Source organism: Mustela erminea, chromosome 5 (genome assembly GCF_009829155.1).
Source record: "Mustela erminea isolate mMusErm1 chromosome 5, mMusErm1.Pri, whole genome shotgun sequence".
In the NCBI taxonomy this organism is placed as follows: domain Eukaryota; kingdom Metazoa; phylum Chordata; class Mammalia; order Carnivora; family Mustelidae; genus Mustela; species Mustela erminea.
Genome location: NC_045618.1, coordinates 86,581,085 through 86,588,400, shown reverse-complemented (window position 1 = coordinate 86,588,400; position 7,316 = coordinate 86,581,085).

Here is a 7,316-nt window from a genome sequence, read left to right as displayed (position 1 = left end):
CCCTCCCTGGGCCTCACTCCAGGGAGGCTCCATCCACTCTACCCCTTCCTGACTTCCTTGCAGCCTCTTCCTGTTACTTAACCGAATCTACTTCCCATATTTGGAAAGAGAAAGAAAGGAGATTGGATTTTTCCCCCATAGGGGCATACAAACAAAGAGAGCTTTGAGCTTGACTCGACTTGGGGTCTCAGCTCATATGACTTGTCGCACTCCTGAATTTGACAGTCCTCAGGCTTCTCTCATTCAGCATGAGTTTCAGAGCGGCTGTTCACAGGATCAGACTTCTCGATCAGCCCCGGCTGAAAACCTACTCAGGTTGGCCTGGGGATCCTGCTTACCCCAGCCACAGTTTTTAATCCTCTCTACTGCCTTCTCCGAAGAGAGACGTATATTGCTTCCTACCCCAACCCTTCATGCTGTGCCTGCAGGACTCTGGGGTCTTAGGAAGGATAAGACTACTTTTCCCCCAAAGAACCTGCACAGGCTGCTATTTAACGAGTATTCCAGATGCAGTAAACCTGCATGGTACTGCGGAAGTGGGTATGTGATTCCCCCATTTTACAGAAGGGAGAGGGAGGAGTGAATAACCACCAGGACACTTTTCGAGGCCAGAGGGGCGAATAATAATATGCCTTTTGTCTCTCATGCCTTCTACATCTCAGGCTTGATTTTAATACCAAATTATTCTGTGAAATCATCTCAAACCAATATTCAAATTCCCTACTAGATGCACTCCACTCATCATATGCTAAAAAATAGGAGGAATGTGTTCTATTTTTGTGACTTGACTTAAAAAAAAAAAACCTCTTTTAACAAACAAGGTCCACTTTTCTGAACTTCAAATTCAATCAGGTAAATTGGGAGGCTGTGAATTTTTAAGGAAAGCATCAACATTTTTCAGTAAGTTGCAAAAATCTTTGATGTGAACACTTCGCAACCTTGTTGCTGTGCTCTAATGCTCCCTTTTCATTCCTCTTTTTAAACGTGTAGGCTGACCACTGTTGGTGTAAAAAAGTAAGGATACAGAGCAGGACGTGGGGAAAATGCCTGTCTTCTGAGCCACTCAGACAAGGTTTCCATAAGCTGTGTGTTGGACACCTCCAAATGAGGTCCACGGAGCCTCCTAAGGCCCCCTTAGCTCACTGAACAACACTGTGCAATCCAAGATGGTTCCCCTGAGACCTGATTGCTGCCTCATGGCTCTTAATGTTGGTAGGAAAGGGGACATAAGAGAGAGCAACATATTTCTTTTCACCTTCCCAATACTGAAGAATAACTACCTTCATGACTTTCCCCTTGTTCTATCTTCATATTCCTACGTAATACTATTCACATCAGACACCATTCTCAAACACACTGTTAATATCTGCATGGAATTTTCCCTGGTTTCTGAGATACTGCTTCCTAGTTCCATGGCCATGAGGACTCCACCTTCCCAGGTCACACCAGACTGGGTGCTGCTCTTTACCCCACATGACCCTCCTGACCGTCCTCACTCTTCTGATCACGGTTCCAGCACAGGAGAGATAGATCTGTGTAATGACCCCTTCTCATCTCAGATACGTTTGCGTTTTCGGGGTAACTGGTGAGAATGTGCCAATGTGCCCTTTCAAACAAGTCTCTGTGTAAGAGAAAACAACAACAAGCATATCTGGAAGATGCAGTGACAAAAAATCAGAACAAACACTTAATTTAAAGCTCTAGTACACTGGAGGGGATGGCTTAGGCTGAGAGAACAAAGGTACCGTGAATTAAGGAAAAAAACACTTTTACTAGTGACTTCCTAGGATATTACCATTATGGTGTTTTAAACTTGGCCACAATTTTGAACCCGCGCTGGCCGAGAAATGCAGCCGGTGAAGCTATACTGTGGGCGGCACAGAGACGGTTCTTCTGTAGATGGCCAACGCCCACTTGTCAGGAATTGTGAGCTGGAAGAGTTTTGTTGGGAGAATCCAACTCTGACAGTATCACATTACTTTCACTCTTCCAAGGGAATATCATTCAGGTCATTGGGGACAGTATTAATTTGAAATTTACTGATTATATTTATTAAATATAGGAAAATTTAAAGGGTATTTACCTTCAGTGGACCAAATGCTAGTAGAATCACCGAGGGTTCACTTTTAGGAGCTGATAAACAAGATTAGGGAAAAATATGTGGAAGTTCTAGAAAAAGGTTTGTTTTCTTTTTAAATGACTGTACACATGGTATGGAGATAGTAACAAGTCTCTCTGATACACATAAAAATTGCCTTTGCAAACTGCACCAAAACAGAAGACTTTGGAAACAATGTAACCTCTCACTCCCAGCTTCAGCTTACTTTTCTACCCTTTGTTACCCCTTTCCCTCTACTTCTCTATCTCACTTTTGATCTGATTGCATTACGTACATGTATCACCTCAATTTCTTTCTTGTAACAAGCAGGGTGTACATGAAATAAATAGAGCCCATAAGGCTGATGACTTTCCTGGAAGCTTTAAGTATATTTCAGTAGGACTGTCTCTTACAAGCCCCTATGGAATTTAATATGAAGTGGTTTCCCACCTCAGTGAAGAGAAGCAGGCTTCTCAGATCATGTGAGTAACCTAAGGCAGCTACTATATTACACTCTTCTTTGGTCTTTTCTGCACGTGCTAAATAGCGAAGTGTTAGGCATGAGGTACTTGTGGACAAATGAATTTCTAATTTGCATTTGATTAATCAAATGGCATTTCTGCTCAGAACCATAAACATTTATTATTATTTTAAGGTTTGGTCCCAAGAAATCTATAGGCATATGAGTTTAAAAAAAAAAAACAGATATGGGTATACAAATATGTTGTCATGTTGCTGCAAACTTGTTGCTTTAGGAGGGGCCTGGTTACATACAAATTTTAGTGGAAGGAAGTTGATAGAAAGCATTTCACTGTAGCAGGGTATTAAGCACCTTAGATCTATTTCCTCACCTTTGGATTCTGTCTGTTAAAAGCTGCTATCAAAGGTGAGTGTCATCATTTTTTTTTTCTTTGTGCTTAGCTTGGGAATGGGATCTTAGGAAGCTGGATTCATTTCTCTTCCTTACACTGCTTGCAAGCTCCAAATAGACTTCAGTAATGTTAAGACATGCTAGCGCTACTGTTACTCTGTCTTGGGAGTTTACTTATGGAAGATGGTGTTCTCATATGTCCATAACCACTTTGAATAAGAACGTAGACAGAGCCATCATTCTGAATGTTGTAAAGGCAAGGTACAGAGTACTCTATTCATGCATGTAAAAAGAGTTTTAAAAGATGAGTCTATTGTAGGACAGTTTGAGACCCTCAGCCAAAAAGTAGTTGATGGATATGTTGACCACACCAACAGTAGTCTTCAAAGGCACCCTGAACTGCCTTTCTAGAGGTCTGAAGTGAGAGCACTGACTGGAATTAGGCACACAGCAGCTAAGGGGCACTGTGAATGATGGAGAAGTTCTCAGACACAGGCTTCAAGAGGCTTCATCAGAGGAACTGATGTTTAAGCAGAGGCTTCAAAGGGGAGAAAGGACTGACTGGGTAATGGGAAGGGAATGGATATTCTAGTTACCAGGATAGAGAGGGAAGTCTTGGACACAAAAAAGCATAATGTATTCAAGGAACTACAAAAGGTCAGTGCAGGATGAGAAGAACAGTGGGAACAGGAGACGTGGGTAGAGGCCTGAGTGTGACTCCTTCTTACCCTTGCAGTCTTAGCTTGGTGCTCACCTCCTCAGATGGAACCTTCCTGACAACGTCTTATGCTTACAAAGCTCCTCCTGTTCTATTCTCTAGTTTAGGTTTTTGCTTACTTCTCTATAAAGCACTCATCACAATTTGCAAATTGGGGTTATCTTGAGGATTTTTTTTTTTTTTTAGACTTTATCCCACTAATTTAAAAACTCCACAGCACTGGAATATTATACCTCGCCTGTGTTACTCACTGCAGTAACCACAGCACCCGCCTGGGAAGCGGAGTGTAGGGAGACCAGTCAAGGAGCTGCTGTAAGCATTCAGGTAAGAGAGACCGCGGGTCTGGACCAGGATAATGGCTAGGACTAACTCTAGCAATATTTTTGGAATGACAAAACAAGTCAACAATTGATTGGATAGTTCAGAATAAAAAGATTAAGAATGATGCCCAGGTTTCAGGGACTCTCAAGAGTTCTAGGTGTCCAAAAGGATTAAAAAAAAAATCAATGTTTACTAATGGAAATTATATAATAAACAACCTCAGAAAAAATGTTCCACAGCTATGTAAAGGTTTTAAAGCTATTATTTATAGCCAAACTAAAATAGCAGGTAGTATGCAGGGAAAAAGCATTGATTTATAGCCTGCAGAAAGATTTCACAGTGTTGTGATAAAAAGCAAGTGATAAATGGCTTTTAAAAGTATAGCAATCCCTTAGTGACTAAGATTGTTGAACTTAAATGATAATCTTCAGTTACAAAAAAGTGTGAAAGTAGGTTTATGATTTAAGTAATACTATAGCAGTTGAATTGAGTCAAGTTTTAGAATAATACTAATGAATATGATATGTCTATGCATATAACTATAAATACCAATAAAAATGTCTCTGTGTGGGGTGTCTGGGTGATGCAGTTGGTTGAGCGGGGGGCTCTCGGTTTCAGCTCAGGTCGTGATCTCAGGGTTGTGTGACGGAGCCCTGTGTCAGGCTCTGTGCTGGGCGTGGAGCCTGCTTGGGATTCTCCCTCTCCCTCTGTCCTTCCTCCCCTCACATATATGCACTCTCTTTCTAAAATAAATTGATTGATTTTTAAAAAGTTGTCTTTTTTCAAGTCTTGGAAAAGGAAATAACAATAATAGCTTTATACATGTATATGGCAAGAATCAGTTTAGAAACCACTTACTCCATACACTATCTATTCTGACTACTGCGTCCTCTTCAGAGTAGTTTGTGTAATGGGTTTGTGTAATGACCCTATTTTAAAATTGGGGACCTAGGTTCATAGAGATCAAATGGCTTGCATAATGTCATAGAGTTCATGAATCACTCAGTAGGACCACAGGCAGGGCAGATGCTAAAACATTTTACAAGGAGAACAAGTGATCCAGAAACACCCGAGGCTATCGGGATGGTGAGCAGTGGAAGCAGAGCTAGGATATAGCTTTGCCCTTCAGCTTGCTCTTTCCTCTGTGGGTCAGCGCAGTGCAAAAAAGCAAGATCCATCACCCTGGGGTTTGGGAGGCTTTCTATGCAAAGGCAGAGGTCTGGCTTGGGAGAGCGCAGCACGCACAGGGCGAGCAAATCATTCTGTATGGTTGGAATGCCGAGTCTGTGGAGGTGCGTGGTGGGAAATGGGGCTGGAAAGGAAGGGAAGGCTGGACTTGTGATTCTCCACTAAAAGGTGGTATAACTCCACCAGGAGCATTAGGAAATGTGAAGGGTCTTTTTGGTTTTTGGTTGTCAGGTGACCAGGGATTGCTACGGGCTTTTAGTGGGTGGGACTAGGAAGAAGAAGGGCAATTCTGCACAGAGGAGAAAACTGTTGTGCCCCGGATGTCAACAGGCTTCTACTGGGAAACACAAGGCAAGACTTGGAAGGCCCTTCAAAGCCATGCCAAAGAATTTAGATTTTAGTTGCAGGAAAGTTAGTGGTGAGAGTAAGAAGTCTACGCGTCTTCCAGATTTGAGGTTGAGCAGTTGGATGGGAGGTGGTTCCAACAATTGAGGTTGGGATGGTGGGGACAGGGGGGCAGATGTGAAACATGATGGGAGAGATGAATTCCCACCCTGCATATGTCACATATAGACTCAGTCGAGATGTACTGCATAGCTCGGGAAAGAGGCTGGAGGAGAAATATTGACTTGGAAGTCCTCAGAGCATCAGGGGTAGGTGAAGTCATGGGCACAGATGAGTTCATTCCTGAGACGTGTGAATTTTGGATTGTTCAAGGTCAATTTTTAATTTCAGGCAGATTTTTCTGCTTCTTATTCAGTGTGTTCACAGGAAATACCAATTAAAATTAATTTCAACCTAAGTAAAACATAATTAGGAAGATAAATTTGCTGCCAAAAGTATAATGAACTCTAGAATGAAATGTAAAATTGATTTTAGCTCACTTATCTGATATGTTTAAATGATGCTTTATCTTTCTTGATTCTACAAAACCTAGTAAGTTAGGGCAGGAAACACTTTAGAAATTTCAAGGAGATTAGGAACAGAAGGAAACAAAACAAAACAGAAGTGAGCTGTTGCTCTTCCTTCTTAGGGCTCTCTTTCATTTTGCTGGGTGATTTGCACTGTCAGTGTCTCTGGTCCCTCATTTAGCTGATGGTCTTCTGACATAACTACAGAGAGAAGTCTCTACTTGTTTAGAAGTTGGGAATGCACCAAGACACAAACTTCACTTCTCCTTCCTCTTGCCATGGAGTTTGTACTTCCCCACTATTGTTAGTCTGAAGCATGGCTGCTCAGATAGAAGCGGGTGCAATGTATCATTTTTTTGTGTGATCTAGTGATTTAAATCTTAGGTTCCACTGGAGAGAACCAAGAGGTCTGAATTATTGACACATTAACCTATAAAGGATAGAGTCATTGGTTAAGATAATCGATTGATGTTATTTTCAATAACAATAGCAATGTGATTCTCACCGTTTCTAGAAGCACTTAGAAATTCTTGAGAAGAAATCCATTACTGTAGTTCCGACTGACTTAGATTTTCAGGTTGATTTCCACAGAATCGATACAGATTGTATCACTGGGTTTAATTAGACTGGAGTTATGACTTTCCTAGGACAATATTTGGCCTGTCTTTGGGTCCTCCCTGGAGAAGGTGTGGGCACAAGACTAATTAGGAGCTTTTACTTTCCTTAGATGACCTGTTTTTCAATTGACTGTCATAGTAAACAGTCCATTTGTAACTGACAGCACAGAGGAGCTGCACTCCCCAGCTCTTGCCAGAGGGAACAGAATGGAACACTTTATGGACAAAATCTTATCAAGAACTTGGTTCTTAGAAACAATATTCACATAGGGTTGCCGAAGATACGCAGTCCATAATTTCCCTAGATGACTGTTTCCTAAAGTGCTAGCTTAAATTTCCCTGAAATGTAAACAGATACTATAAGAGGATTGAATTATTTTGGTAAACTCTGGGTTAGATGAAGTTTCTTTACTGAAGGACTTCTTAGAGCATTTAATATATATCAACATGCATGCAAATATTCCAAAAGACAAATCTGATATGGATATGCAGCAGGTTCCCCAATACACTTGCCCACAGAAATCTTTGTTTTAGGTCATATAATAGGGAATAATCATGTTCCTCAGAATGCATCTTGTTTTAGATACTCTAA